The following is a 16,147-nucleotide window of genomic DNA, read 5'->3' as shown; positions in this document are numbered from 1 at the left end:
GCAGAAGTGGAGCGTGCATTTGGCTGACTGAAGACACGCTGCTGCTGTGAAAATACATTCTGACGTCAGCTAGGTAAGAGCTGTGGACATGACTCTGGACTTCAGTATCCTAAAAAACATTTGTTAGGCTATGAATGTGAACCTAAAATATTGATTTGTGCTGTCAGAAAGTATCCCTGTTAACACCAGTGCAAGTTTCTGAATGGTGGATTGGAGATACTTCTGTAAGAAATTTGCAAGTTTACTAGGAAAACATGTTATTAAATACCCTACAAGTGCAGGACAATAGCCTGGCGATGATCCTTCTGTTGCCAGTTCAAAGCCACTTTTAAAAATGTAAGCTAAATAGGTGCAGAAACAAAGTAACCTAAAGCACTGAACTTTAAGTTAATATGGAACAGTGAAAGCAATAAATAAAACTGCAACCAGACTGAATGAGAATTGTGTCTGCTGCCCAGCGTGCCCCTTGCCTGTCCTTCCCAACACCGCATCTCACGGGTGTTGCCCTGGTCCACGCGGGAGGTCGCGTGTCCTGTCCTCTGTCCATGCCAAGGCGGAAGGTGCCGGCTTCACAGGATTTCCAGACCCTGCACAGCTGTGTACAGCGAGGAACGGGGGGGGTTTGCGCTTGCACAGCCCTTGCACAAACCGCCGTAGCTTTGGTTCTCGGGGAGATCCACTGCAGATTTACTTGATGGCTATACAGTTCTCCTTCAGGCCTCTCCTCCCTGATGTTAAGGCTTTTTAATGTTTTATTACCCTCAACAGTTGTGGCTGCCAAGTTCTGAAACAGCCTCTCCAGCTGCTGTTTCCAGAGTGGACGAGTCGGCTACATGGGCCCACGGTCACACCAACCAGGCTGCCTCCTTGGTTTTTACCTTCTATTGTGAATTCCCTTTCATAGTTGTCGAATCCACCTCCCATATTCCTCACTCAGTATCACCTCTAAAACACTTTGTCTGCAGTTCAGTCTTATGTTTTTGAACAGCTGGACTGTTCACTTGTTCAGTCCTCTGGATGGCATAGCTACCTATGCTTATTTGGAAGCGCCTGCCCAAGAAATGGAAAAAAAAAAAAAGAGTATTTATATGTATTGATACATAAAGCACTGGAGAAAAGCTCCAAACTATATTACCTTCATCAACAAAAGACTGTGGCCTCTATCTTAACATTTTTAGTTTACCTCTTTCTCCCAATTGTGAGAAATCTAGAAAGCGAATAGCCTCAGCTTTAGAAGAACATTATAATCCTTTCTAAAATTACTCTTATCATACAACATGTGTTACACGTTGAAAATAAGGTTGATTCCTAAACCATCATGTTTCATAGTCATGATTCCTCTTTTCCAGACTTACTACCAAAATTATAAATGTACTGAGTGGTTCAGAACGCAGGACAAAAATTTCATTTCAGCCCGTGATGGGGTTTTCACTGGGATATACAAATGAGATTTTTAGAAGCCCAGTGGAATAACATCATATCAATCAACAGGGAGTGTAGAAATCAGTCTGCCAACTTTGTTTCTTATCAGTTTGGATTAAAAAAATTCTTGTTGTCTGAAAAATATAGGTAAGTGTCATCTGCCAAGACTGAAAAAAATCAGAAGCCATCCTGATAAAATGATGAAGTCATCAGTGAGCAATTGACCATTCAATCGACTCAGTGAGCTATTCATGAAAGGACTTTTCTTTACACTGCAGAAAGGACCTGCTGTTTAAAATGGGCAGATAAGCAAGTGCTAAAAGATCATCCATGTAGTAGACTTCACAAAATTCTCTCAACTAACATTAGTTAATACATGACACTCGTGCTTTTGTTTCTCCTTAACAGAACAAGGCTAAAGGCTTTTTTTAATTCCCTTGAATTATTATACTCCAGAAGTTCACCAGACCTTCAAAATTCAAGTCAGCTGTTAACTTACTGAGATATTATCAAATCCAGTTTGTATTTTTCCCCCAGAAAAAAAAAATACATTTGTACATACAAAGTTTAACTTTCATTGCATATATCAACTAAGACGATCTTTTGAACGATGCTGGACTACTTTCCTGGCCCTAAAACTGCTGATGATTACCATCAAAGAAGTGAGCACAAAAAAAGGATTTGTAGGGGTCCAGTCCTCCAAACTGCTGTCAGTCGGATTTCAAAATCAGTTATCCTGCAGTCTCCATACTGGTTTTTGCCCCTAACACTCACCTTGTAATTTCTTACTTCTTTTGTACAATTCCCGAATGCACTGAGACAGATGACCAAATCTACCCTGGCGTAAGAGGCTGTAACTTCACTTTGTTCACTGAGGTTGTATTTACCTATAACACGGGGACACTGCGCTGGAATATTTCATGCAGGGAAGGTGTAGAGGTTATCCAAAACGCCTTCAGTCCTGAGCTTCAGCCATTGTATTTTAGCCACGTGCAGCACACTGTTACTGAAATTGGCACGATTTATGTAATAAAAGTGCGAAATGGCACACTTTAGCTTCACCAGCTTATCAGTGTCAGCTCCTCTAATCTGTACACGGCACTGACAGCTTCTTAATGTAACAATGAAATCCACGGGCCAAACTCACAAACTCTGTGAAACTCCACCAGCGTCAATGAAGGTATGTCAAAGTTAATTTAGCCAGCAATTACACTCAGTTATCTGGAGTAATGGTGGGGCTGTACCACCTGATAAGGACAAACCTGGATAACACAGGTACTGTGGCACACAGCTGACAGCATCAATGTCGCCATGCTTGGAAATCACTGAGATCCGGCGTGGCCAGTGCAGGCCCAGAACTGGAGATGAAATTACTTCTGCTCAACTTCTGGGTGTCTCTGTACGTTGCTGCCAGCCAAGCACACGTTGCAGAGTAAGCATATCCTCCCCAGGCACAGAGAAGCACAGGGCAAAGGTGGAGGAATTGGATTGCTTCTGGATAGATTTACTAGCTCCATCTCAGCATCAGCCAGTTAGGTAATGGAATAGAATCACAGAACAGTTTGGGTTGGGTGGGACCTTCCAAGCTCATCCAGTGCCCCCCTGCCATGAGCAGGGACATCTTCACCAGCTCAGGTTGCTCAGAGCCCCGTCCAGCCTGGCCTGGGATGTCTGCAGGGATGGTTCATCCACCACCTCTCTGGGCAACCTGGGCCAGGCTCTCACCACCCTCAGTGTCAAAAATTTCTTCCTCATGTCCAGCCTGAATCTCCCCTCCTTTAGTTTAAAACCATCACCCCTTGTCCTATCACAACAGCCCCTGCTGAAAAGTCTGTCCCCATCTTTCTTCTTGGCCTCTTTTAAGTACTGAAAGGCCACAATAAGGTGTCCCCAGAGCCTTCTCTTCACCAGCTGAACACCCCAACTCTCTCAGCCTGTCCTCCCAGCAGAGCTGTTCCAGCCTCTGATCATTCCTGTGGCTCCTCTGGCCCCTCTCCAACAGGTCCATGTGTGTCCTGGGCTGAGGAACCAGAGCTGGACACAGGACTCCAGGTGGGGTCTCACCAGAGCGGAGCAGAGGGGCAGAATCACCTCCCTCCACCTGCTGGTCACGCTCCTTTTGATGCAGCCCAAGATACAGTTGGCCTTCTGGGCTGCAAGTGCACATTGCTGGCTCATGTTCAATATCTCATCCACCAGTTCCCCCAAGTCCTTCTCGGCAGGGCTGCTCTCAGTCCCCAGCCTGTATTGATACCGGGGGTTGCCCCCGATCCAGGTGCAGGACCTTGCACTTGGCCTTGTTGAACGTCATGAGGTGCATATGGATCCACTTCTTGAGGTCCACACAGAATCAAAAAATCAACTGCACCCCTGTGATCCTCGTAGTTGGAGGACAATGCCACGACACGATGGCTGGATCTGCACAGAGCCAACATGGATTATAGGGTTTAGGTGATATACAGCTAAAGTGTAGCTTATAAGCTTGCTCTAAAGCTCAGTGGGCCACATCTGGTACATATTGTCCACAGATAATTGAGAGTTAACTGGATATGATTCAAACTAAATCATGTTTAAGAGACAGATTTCCTTTTCTAGGAATTTTCATGAAAACAGCCAAATTCAAGATGCAAAGCCAAAATAAGATGTAAATTTAAATTGTGGATCCCCCATGTACAAAGTACGCATATTGTATGTGACTACAATTCAGAAGCCAGAGAGGCAATAATTCCAAATGTGACAATAGTGGAATGTACCCCCAAGCACCAGTCCAAATGAGACCCACCCTGCAGAAGTGAACTGGAGTGCAGTGTTTTCCCAGTCCCATTTCTTTTGTTGGCCATCCTGCAGGCTGACACAAATCCAGGTCATTTCATCCCCTTTATCATCACACTTTGTAATTTTTATTTTTCTCTTACCTGCTCACAGTGAAATTTGGGGTTATGGATGGATTGTTCCTCCCCTGTGAGGGCAAGCTGAGAGAGCTGGGGTTGTTCAGCCTAGAGAAGGCTCCAGGGTGACATTATCGCAGCATTTCTGTACTCAACATGGGGGGCAGACTTTTTAGCAGGGCCTGTTACGACAGGACAAGGGGTGATGGTTTTAAAATAAAGAAGGGAGATTCAGGCTGGACATGAGGAAGAAATTTTTGACAATGAGGGTGGTGAGAGCCTGGCCCAGGTTGGCCAGAGAGGTGGTAGATGAACCATCCCTGGAGACATCCCAGGCCAGGCTGGACGGGGCTCTGAGCAACCTGATCTGGTGAAGATGTCCCTGCTCATGGCAGGGGGGCACTGGATGAGCTTGGAAGGTCCCCCCAACTCAAAATATTCTGTGGTTCTATGATTCTATGATTTTGTTTTTGTAAAAAACATTTTGATATATGTTTTCAACAGCACTTATGAATGTTGTCTGACTGGTAAACGTCTTCTTGCCTGTTTTAGGAAAATGTTTAGACACAGAAGCAGCTAGAAGTGGTAGTTAGCACCCTGGGAGATGACAGGTATCCATAAACTGAGAAGCAGCTGCTGTAACCTGTTTTATCACCTGGAGCATTACTGGGGGCAAGTGATGAGGGTGGTGTCATCCATTTTCAGCTCACATCTGCTTCCCTCTCTGCCACTACCTCTCTCTATCACCTTTGGCAGGTTACTTGCTTCTTGCTGTTATTTTCATCTAACTGCAGAATGAGGACAAGGATGATAATGTAATAGGTGTTTTGAAGATTATCTCAATAGTCCTTAAGGCCTTTTCAGACACTCAAGTGAAAACATGGGTGTATAGAAAATCAAAGTATAATTATTATGAAAATGTACATTATTGTTTAGAGTAAAAGGGAATCGAAGGCAGGATGATGAAATAATCAGACCACTGGAACTGAAGGATTTTGAGACATGATATTAAATAAGTGAAAAGCAGAACACTTAACGAAGCTCAGGGAAGGATTTCCTAGCAAGTAATGCTCATCTCCTTCATCTTTTTTTTCTTTTCATATTGGTATCTGAAACAAGATGTTGCAGTATGATTGGAAATCGGAAGCTGCAAAATAGTATTTTAAGGATCCAATCCTGTAACCATATTCACAGTCCCAGCAAATACAACATTAACAAGGTAAATCCAGATTTAGGTCCTTACTGTTGTATTATTTTTGGTTATATCACCAGATAAATGTCTACTGGAAACAATATGAGTTTATTATAATTGCAAGACTTTTTAATAATTACGTAATCAAAAAGTACCTGAAGATTTACCATATTAGGATTTATTAGAGGTGAAAGGTCCAAACTAACCCACATTGCCCTCAAATACCCCGGCTGCTCCTAAAAGCACCAATGTTTCTTCTGCAACTAATGTTCTTTTTCAGAGAACATTTAGTACTTCATGAAATGGAGTACATACAGCTCAATCCAGAAAAGGCTAAAAGGATGACATTTATAAAGCGCAGGTTGCCACAAATCAGATTTAACTATAACTGTACTGTGCATGATATAAAGTCAGACATAAGTGAGATATAATGCTAAGAGAGTGGAAGTTATATTACCCTACATTTCATTTATTGAACTTTCTTTAATTTATCTGCTTGTTTGGATTACACAGTATCATAAACATTCCAGTAGCAAACCTCTAGTTGGGACTGCTATTTATAGCGTACTCTCTCTTCATTGGATGCCCCTCTGCATTAGTTTCAATGAGGCATTAATTAGGCCCTTAAAGCAGAATTAAGGTATCTTTAATAATTTAATTTAGATACAAATTTTACCCAGTATTCTTTCAAAAGACAAACATTTTTTTATAATTCTTTGGGACTGTGAAAGAGGGTACATTTCTAAATGTTCCTCTCTTACATTTTCTCCTGGTTTTCTTTGATGTATTTTGGGGCTAAACAGCCACCATCTCCACCAATTCAGGATTTCACACATGCACATATTTAGCCATAAGGCAATTCTGAACTTACAAAATTAAGCACACAGCTATTCCCTGTAGAACAGAAGATTTCTTTTGCATTCGAAATTATTTCTGTCATGATAGCCAGGGGAATTACATAGCTCCATGTGATGCTTAACTAGAGTCAGACTTTGCCACTAAATTGGAGCGAGATGGTTTTGGTGGATGAACTGTTACATGGTGAAGGACTTGGCTGGATGGCTGCATCCGAGTAGTTACAGTCAATGGCTCAGCGTTCAAGTTGAAACCAGTAAGCACTGGTGTCCTTCAGGGGTCTGTACTGGGACCAGTACTCTTCAGTGTCTTCATCAATGGTGCAGACAGTGAGATCAAGTGCACCTTCAGTAAATTTGCAGATGACACCAAGCTGAGTGGTGCAGTTGACACACCTGAGGGACAGGATGCCATCCAGAAAGACCTGGACAAGCTCGAGAAGTGGGTCCATGTGAACCTCATGAGGTTCCACAAGGCCAAGTGCAAGGTCCTGCCCCTCGGTCAGGGCAACCCCCAGTATCAATCCAGGCTGGAGATGAAGAGATTGAGAGCAGCCCTGAGGAGAAGGACTTATGGGTACTGGGGGATGAGAGATTGGACATGAGCCAGCAATGTGCACTTGCAGCCCAGAAGGCAAATCGTATCCTGGGCTGCCCTAAAAGGAGCTCAGTGAGCAGGTCGAGGGAGGTGATTCTGCCCCTCTGCTCTGCTCTGGAGACCTCAGCACAGGACCGACATGGACCTCTTAAAGAGGGGCCAGAGGAGGAAACACAGAAATCATCCGAGGGGTGGAACAGCTCTGCTGTGAGGAAAGGCTGCTGGAGAAGTGAATGCTCCAGTGAGACCTGGCTGTGGGTTTCAGTACTTAAAGGCAGATTATAAGGAAGAGAGAGAGGAACTTTTTACAAAGGCCTGTAGTGACAGGACAAGATGAAATGGTTTTCAACTGAAAGAGGGTAGGTTTAAACTGGACGTAAGGAATACTTTTCATACAATGAGGGTGATCAGGCACTGGAACAGGCTGCCCAGAGATGTTATTGATGCTCCCTCATTGGAAGTGTTCAAGGTCAGGTTCGATGGGGCTTTGAGCAACCTGATCTAGTGAAAGGTGTCTCTGCCCATGGACTAGATGATCTTTAAGGTCCCCTTCAACCCCAAACATTCTATGATTGTACAATTTTAAAGGGGAAAAAAAACAAAACCAAGAACAAAACAAAACCAAAACCAAAACCACAAATATTCAGCAATCTTAATACTGAGAACACTTGCCAGCGCAGCCCTTAGTGCAGCTCTCAGTGTTGTAGCTGAAGCCATTACAAGTATCGAGAGTGGCATTACAGATAAACATTTCTTCATCACCATCCCTTGCCTGACATTAAATCCAACACCAGTTAAGAAAACTATGCGCAGCAGTTTTCACCATATAGTTTATGTGATCTACAGTAACTGTGCTTATCACCAAACCCCAACTGAACGTGCTGTGGTGTGCCTGCTCAAGGCAGGGGGGTCAGTATGTCAGCTGAGGATGGTGAGGACAACATGGCAGAAACTTAGAAAGGAAACCTGTGAGGGCATAGGGGGCTGAATGACAGCTGCGTATTCCCTCTGAGTGTCTGGGTTGGTTTTTCAGTGTGGAAACTTCACTCAAAAATTACCTTTTTAGTGTGTGGGAATCAGACAGATAGCAATTTTGAGAATGTCTTGAGGGAGCAAGGTGATTTGAGTGATGAGACTCATAAGCCTTGTAATTACAGTAATTACGAGACCATACCTCTACAGGTAAGAACTCATAAGTAAAAACATTAGCATGACCATTTAAGCAGCTCAATAATTCATTCCAGGGCATGTGGTTACAGTGCAATGCTTAACATAAACTTCATGACGCTACTGGCACTTGGTCTTACTTCTGAAGCGTGTATCCATCTCGTAAGTATAGATCCCTTTGTGCTGTACTATTTGCATTTAGTCTTTTTAAGGCTACAGCATCTATAGCATCTGGCTATAGGTAGTCAAATCTTACTGCATGTTTTAGACATTATTTGCCCTGCAGCTTTATAAAGAAATAGCCTGAAACACTGGAATGTTCTGACTCAGATTTTACTCAGAGAAATGCATGTTGGAAAAGGTATATACTCCACAAAGGGAACTTTTCTGTCCTACATGCGCTAAATGTGCTTTGCTCTAGCCCTGACCTGCTGCCTAATGGGATGGACAAGTAAGAAAAGTTTGGTATTATGGGAGAATGCCTCCTTCTTAGTCATTCTGTGCTCTTTTCTTGGTTTATTTACTCAACACTTCAATGCAGGTATGTCTTCTGTCACTGTGAACTAATAGTGTTACAAACCTTTTGAATGGTACTGGGAGAAGCCTCTTAGAAAGAAGAAAGCCTCTCACCGAGTAGACATGCCGAGACAGAGAACAGAAAAAACACAGGGTCATTAGATGGGATATTGTTAATATTCTTCAAAGTTTGTATCCATGAGCTATAACAGTAAATGCCAGTCATAAAGTGATAGTATCATATGGAAACTGCAGATGATCCTTTTGATCGCAACAGTATATAATATTTCTTGAAGATATGTGCAGGACAAGTTTGTACAAATCTCAGCTTGTTTAGTTTTTCATTTAGACTCATTTTGCTGAGTTTTACTCCCACTGGGGAATACCTGCGTAATTCATCATTTACATTTATGATGCTAACAAACATATTTTATCATCCAGTGATTTTTCTATTTCAGTGTTACAATTCTGTTTGGAATTTGAAATGTTCTAATCATACAAATTTACTAGTTCATACTAAAATCACTTTTAATGTCAATCAGTTTCAGCCACAGCTGAAATTACGTATTTATTTAAAATCTTATCAATGACGAGTCAGGTATAACATTTTCAATCCAATTAAAACACACTTTTTAAAAATACAGTGAGCATAGGCTGAAACAGGGTAAGTTCTGGTTTGGATACCAGAAGAAAACTTAGTATCGTGAGGACAATCAAGGTTTTCTGGAGAGCTTTTCTGGTCCCCAGCCCTGGAGGTGTTCAAGACCCAAGCAAGAGAAGCCCTGAGCAACTTGGTCTGGTCTCATAACTCACCCTGCTTTGGGCAGAAAGTAGGACTAGAGACCTCCTGAGGCCTCTCCCAGCACGGATCATCCTACAAGACTACGAGATATTCTGGTGACCTGAATTAGGGTGTTGGCAGTGTGTATATCAGCACTTGAGCAGTAAGGAGTACATTCCTGAACAACATCTAGTATATTCAAACATCTAAGACTTTTGCCACAGAGCTCAGTTTTACTGTACAGTTGTTTAATATGCAATTAAAACATAATTTGTCATAAAAGGTGCAGTTTTCAATCAAATAAAAAATCACTGCATCTCTCTTTCCAAAACCTGCCACGTGAAGCAAAACCAGCCTTATAACCTTTGCATTATCTCTACCTTCCTATTTGTGCTGATCTTGCATTAAAAGGTTGCAATAGCTACTTTCCAGATAAGGTGAGAATTTGCTTTTTGATATAAACATGTTTTAAAGCATTTTCACCCCTCTGGCCTTTTCTTCTTCTGTGTAATAAAACAACTCCCCCTAAAATATTGCATCCTTTCTCACTTCCAGATATGTTTCTAAAGGAGATTTTGGTAAAATACATAAAATAAAATCCTGTTTTGAAAACAAGCTGACAGTTCTTTTTGGCTTTGTTTGGCTGAACTTTTCACTTGAATTTTTGCTTCAATTTTGGTTGTGTCTGCCTCATTAAGGAGGAGTGCCCTTTAATATTTTAGGAAGACTGGTAAGGGATTAAAATATGTATACAGGCTAATTTCTCTGGGTACTTTTGTGTTTATTAATTTCTTTGGTTTTATAAAATCGGGATTTATCCAGGACTTTAAGTGACCCCCCACTAGTAAAGTGGCCCTCTGAAGACGAACATTTCTATTAGCAATACTACCAGCATTTATACGTATTGCACACAAAATAATATGTTAAAATAATATTATTACATTTGCAAAGTCAAGTACTCTAACAAAATACAGAATTAAACTTCAATTTGTCCGCCTTACACATCAGCATTCTGGCTTAGTAATTAGTGACTGAATTGTACAGGACTTGCCCACCTTTTGGGGGCACAGAATAGATTATGTTCTTTTAATGAGCAACTATACATTTTTTATGCTTTTCCTCACTCTCTAATATGTTGTTCCAGGTCTTATTTACTGTACTGGATTTAAACCCTATTTGCAAGACTGAATTATTAATTGTTTTTTGGGGCATCTCGTAAAGAAAGCATTCCACTTCACTGGAGGACTCTTCAGAGCTCCTGTGTGAGATGAGGCAGTACTCCCTATCACCATACAGGGTTGTATGGGAGGGAACTGCAGTGTACAGAAGAAAACCAAAAATATCTGTTAATTTGGTATGCCTAGGACCTCAGTTTTTTTCAGAGAACTTGCATGTGCCAAGGACAGTCTTGCTGATTTTGCTTAGAATCATGAGCACCCACAACTCCCACAAATTAGGTCCTGGAACCTCCAGTCAGGAAGCCAGAAAAAGAGGAGGGTGCAGATAATGACCACTTGTGAGAAATTTGATTAAATGACTTGATTCATGTCACATATGAATCCCATGACAGGAACAGAGCTCTGTCTTGGGATTTGCCAAAGTAGCATTCAATGGTTTAAATCATTAAAGCACCCTTTCTGTGTTAGCAATATCCTGACTGATCAACCAGATACCTTCTACCGTCCAGACCAAATGAGTTAGAAGTCCTACAGAAAACATCCTCCTTTCTTACAAGCCATGGCCCACCTACAGGCAGGTCTCCCTGTGTGCTGACAAAAGGAAAGTGCCTGTGAAAAACACTACAGGATCCCATGATCATGTAGCTCAAATATACAAACATGTTCATGTGTCTTAAGTTGGATTTGTGCAACTGGCCTGGAAATCTTCAGCCAGAAGGCTGGTGAAGTTACGACCAACTGAACAAACTTGTGTCGGCAGGAGATGTGTGTGTCAGTAAACAGAAGTTACTATCCATACCATACTACTTACAATAAAGTTTTAGTAATGTAAATATTGTTGAAATAAATTATCGAATACTCAGGATTACCAGAACACATGAACTGAGTGTATTAGGCCCTGCTTTGAGGGAAATACAGAAGTGACAGAGTAGGTGAGGACACAAAGCTCAGAAAGCAGAGACTCAAAGAGATGCGTACAGGCAAGGACCAGGGATGGGAGACAGCAGGCAGTTCTCACAGATGAGGGGTTTTCTAGTCACAGGAAGGGGCTGGCTTGAAACCTTCACCACAGAAACAAAGATGTTGAGTAAATTGGAGAACCAACCTGAGACTGAAATGCAGCAGCTTCTTTGCAGTTCAAGCACCAGAGCTTTGCAATGAGACCAGCAGAAAAGCAGTGGTACAACCTGAACTGGTGGGTAACCGGAGGCACAGAGATAGAGGGGGCAATACTGTTGTCACTTTGGGAGCTGTTTTGTCATCCCCAGTCTCTTTGAATGAGTATCTCCTCATGGCTTTCTGATAAATATTCCTGTAACCCACAAATGCATGAAGACTCCAACAGAAGAGGTGTCTAAAACGGGGAAAAGCTCTTCTGGTGCTATCATCACTCCTGCACAAAGCCACAAGAAAACCCAGGGCTAGTGTGGTGGGGGGGGGATCCTGGACCCCTCAGGAATCCCTCAGGAATCCCTCTCTTACTGCTGTCCTCCTCGATGTGCAAGAAAAAACTTACTAACATATCAAGAGGACTTTCCCTTCTAGGAAAAGGAGCAGAAGTTATAACTATTCCGTTTAAAAATAAAACAAAACAAAACAAACAAACAAACAAAAACACCTTAAAAGAACTCATTTGTCTTTTTGTGTTTTTTTTTAAGGAAAAAAAAAAAAAAAGCCCAAACATTCTCTTTCTCCAAATTCCTCACACACCCTGTTTTAAAAAACTCAAGCACTAGCACTGCTTTAGTTTCACTTCTTCCTCAACTGCCCAAAACACCAAAACAAGTCTGTGATTATTGGACCCTGCTCAGCTAATTTTTTTAGAGGGAATACAACTTAACACTGTACAGCTGAGTAATCTGCTTCTTTAACACTGGCTGCAGTCTTCTGTGCTCATGTTATTCCTTCCCAATTTACAACGTGTACATTTTTAGAATACTCACATAGATCTATGCAAGTCTGATGATGTCACAGCCATTTATTCTCCCCAGCCAAAAATACTAGTATCTAGGCTTAACAGCGTAACAACAACAGTAACCATTCTCCTCCACCACCACCACCAAAATACCCAGAAAACATGAAGGACACACAAAACAGCCCACATAAATTACAGTGGTAACAAAGAATAATTAAAAATACAAGCATGCTAGTCTGCAATAGCTACATAATAATATAATCGACACATTTCCTAGTACCAAGCAGATCAATTTAATTCTGTTCATTAAAAAAAATTCTTTTACTACACTAGCTAATGTCAGCAGGTGTGTACCTAAGCTGATGTGCATTAATATACTTTGGAGAAGTATTTCTTTTTACATCATTGCTACATGTAACTACTGGTATACAAAACTAACAGGATACAACTTTTTTCTACCACAGAAAGATAAGGTTGAAGAGGGTGGCAGCCAAAGATTAATGCTTGCAAGGCTACAGGGAACAGGTTGGCCCTCATAGGACATTCGTAAACTGTCTCTGGGTACCGTGAACTGTTGGTACATTTTTGTAACAACCTAATAACTAAATTTGCTTTGTTAGCTGACATCCCTCTCCTTGTATTATCAAACTCAGCTCTTATATGACAGACTTAGTCTTCCTCATCATCAGTCAAAAAACAAATTTAATTTTGGGACATGATATGCAATCTGAGAGCATCACAGCACCCCTTCAAAAAATGGAGAGGCAAAAAAATTGCGAGTGCTTTTCCAGTGGCACACCATTTACCTTGGCGTACTACGGTGCAGCGCCAGCTGAAGTTTGTGGGAGCTGCATTAGCACACACAGCTATAAAGAAACAGTCATTTTGTACTACTCTAAAACAACCTTTTCCAAGTGGCTCCAGGTGAGCCATGTTCACATCAGGCCTCCAGCTGACATGTTCCCCTTCTCTAGGTCAGCTACATACAGACCATCACCCTTTCTTTCAGCGGGGAAGAAACTCTTTCAAGACTGGACTGAGATTCCTCAGCCACACCGTGTGTCTGAGCAACAAGACGTGCATCACAGCTCTGAAATCACTCAACACTTGGATCAAGATTTGGCCCCTAATTACTGATCAGAGGAAGCCAAGTACTCCCAAAGCATCACCCTAATTCACCAGTAGTCAAGCCAGGATTCAGAAAGAAATTTTTGGACATATGTTACACACTGACTTGTTTTATATAGTCAAAAAACTTACTTGACAGCAGCTGCATCTTCATAGTTCCAGTATTTATGTCCTCTCTGCCTTCTGTTGGTTTTATTGTTAAAAAAAAAAATATTAATACAACTGCTAACTTCCGAGCTAAAATAAACACAGCAGATAATGTGCATGAAGAAAGAACAGGAGAAGCTGGATATCTATTCGTTTTATGCATCATCATGAATACAGTAGTTAAGACTCTGCCCAGAAAATAATAATTAACGAGGCAGCAAGCAAAAAGTTTTACCTTACATACAGGTTTCCGGATAAAGGATTGTGCCGTCACTATTTGCGTCCTTTACTCTGTAGTTCAGACCTGTATCATTAGCGGGATATAAACACAGATTTGAGTTTTCTACTGAGCTCATTTGCTGACGGTATTCACATTTCAGAGCACCACTGAAATGTTAAATCCACACTTCAGGCATTTATGTTTTCTTATTGTATCCATTAATGAATCAAGCCGCATGCTAAATGGGCATATAGTGCACTATTTAAGTAATTTCCTAATGCACAGTAAGCAAAAACATTTTGTAAGCTCTGCCATAAGAAGGAAATATTTAAGATTTTGTCCACAGGGATACTTTAAATACTCTGCCATGATTCATGATGAGACTATCGGTAGCCACCACACCAATAAATAAACTGCCATCCAAAAAATAAGGTAATTCAAGAGATAATAACTATAAGTTACCAAATTATTTTTTTCAGCATGTGTTCCTTCTAGGGTAAGAATTTCTCTAATAGTTGGACAACACAATGCAATTTTTTTCAGAATAATAGTTTTTTTTTAGAATTTACTCCATTATCAACAGTTTATCCAGACCTCATTAATCTGGTTTTTACCACCTTGATTTTCAAATCTAAGCATTATACATGTTTCAGCTAAACAAAAAATTCGCACACCCTCTGCGTATCATACCTTCATCAGCACTGCTGCTAAACATGTAAAAACATGATACACATTATAAAAGAGCCGCATATTCCAACTTTAGGCAAGGTATTCTTGGGTTAAAACTGGCAACAACACTAACATAAAATTACTCTTGCACAAAACATCACGGAGATGGTTATCAACTGCAGTGAAGAACAAAATGTTAGCATGAAAACTTCAGAAAAACATTAATTTAATCTGCATGGGACATGGAACAACTTGTTTTTCCAATTGTTTGCTCCTCTCCCCTTTTACTATTATTATTATTTCTGTTTATTTTTATTACCATAATATTTTTAGAAAAGTGATCCTGTACCCATGAGATCTCTGGGAATTTTGTCACTGACTTCAGCGGAAGCAGTTGTAGGGTCCTGCAAATACGCCTTATTTTAAGAACTTTGATTATCACCATTCTGCCCAGATATCGCACTACCATCTTCATGAATGGTAAATATTGCTTTTGGATTAAAAAGATACAAAGGATGCACTCACAGTTACAAAGTATTTAAAATAAAAGTAATTTTTGTGTAAAATATGGAACAGGTTATAGCTCAGATTAGACTGAGAATAACCCCTTAGCTAATTTCAGAAGTTTTGGACACTACCCAGTTACCATCGGGTAATGTACAAGGAAAATAAGTTGCCTCTGCTGTTTTGAGGACTCTTTTAAAATTAGTCAGTTATTTACAACACAGTCAATTCTGATGTTTTTCCTCAGCTGCAATTGAGTTAGGATTTTAGGATTTAGCCTTCACTGAATACACAGTGGTTGCACTCTAAAGAGATTATACTATCTTGTTCAGTTAGTTACTTTCATTTCATCTGTGTATTAAACCATTACACCAGCTAACTGTGGACATCAGCGCACAAACTCTTTTTATCTTGGCTGTACCTACCGCCTCACTGGATTTTCCTTGTGCAGAACAATGCTGCACCAGATTTCTTTGTTCTCACAGAACACATTCTCTACACCTGCCTTATTATCAAATATGCACAAAACAAACCCTGAAGGATGTGGTAACATATATGTACCTGCATGCTTGTTGTAAGAAGAGTTAAAAAGTTACAGCATGAGAATACTAAGCACTGAATTCAATATCAAAATATTCCAATAATTCCAGATATTTTTTCAACACTTAAACAGTGTTTTTAACGAAAACACTAAATAAATCAAAAATTAAAAAGTGTGCACTTAAGTGCCAACTACTGACAAGAACAAGAGAATAATGATTACGCTCTTCTGGTCAACCCTGTGTCAATTTGCTCTCCTCTGGAGCTGATGACCAGCTTCTGTCAACACTGTTATAAAGGCAGATATTTTATAAACACAGTTCATTGGAGTGAAATTAGGCTTCAGTGGGAGTTTACCAAGTAAGAGTACTGAAGACAAGCTATCGCAGTGCAGTTACCTTTTATGCCCCACACTTCTATTTTTCCTG

General features: G+C 40.8%; 1 protein-coding gene across 4 annotated transcripts in view; it reads right to left on the bottom strand.

The window, feature by feature from the left end:
• ATG10 (autophagy related 10) overlaps positions 1-16,147 on the bottom strand; it is a 113,527-nt gene that overhangs the window by 92,387 nt on the left and 4,993 nt on the right. For all 4 annotated transcript variants that reach the window (XM_065046452.1, XM_065046451.1, XM_065046453.1 and 1 more), the window contains exons 3-4: positions 14,022-14,090; positions 13,772-13,822 (exon numbers count right to left, since the gene is read on the bottom strand). The gene's annotated coding sequence lies outside the window, so the exon portion shown is untranslated. The remainder of the gene's footprint in view (positions 1-13,771; positions 13,823-14,021; positions 14,091-16,147) is intronic.

This window comes from Columba livia, chromosome Z, assembly GCF_036013475.1.
Source record: "Columba livia isolate bColLiv1 breed racing homer chromosome Z, bColLiv1.pat.W.v2, whole genome shotgun sequence".
Classification (NCBI taxonomy): Eukaryota; Metazoa; Chordata; class Aves; order Columbiformes; family Columbidae; genus Columba; species Columba livia.
This window is presented reverse-complemented; position numbering and strand designations above follow the sequence as displayed.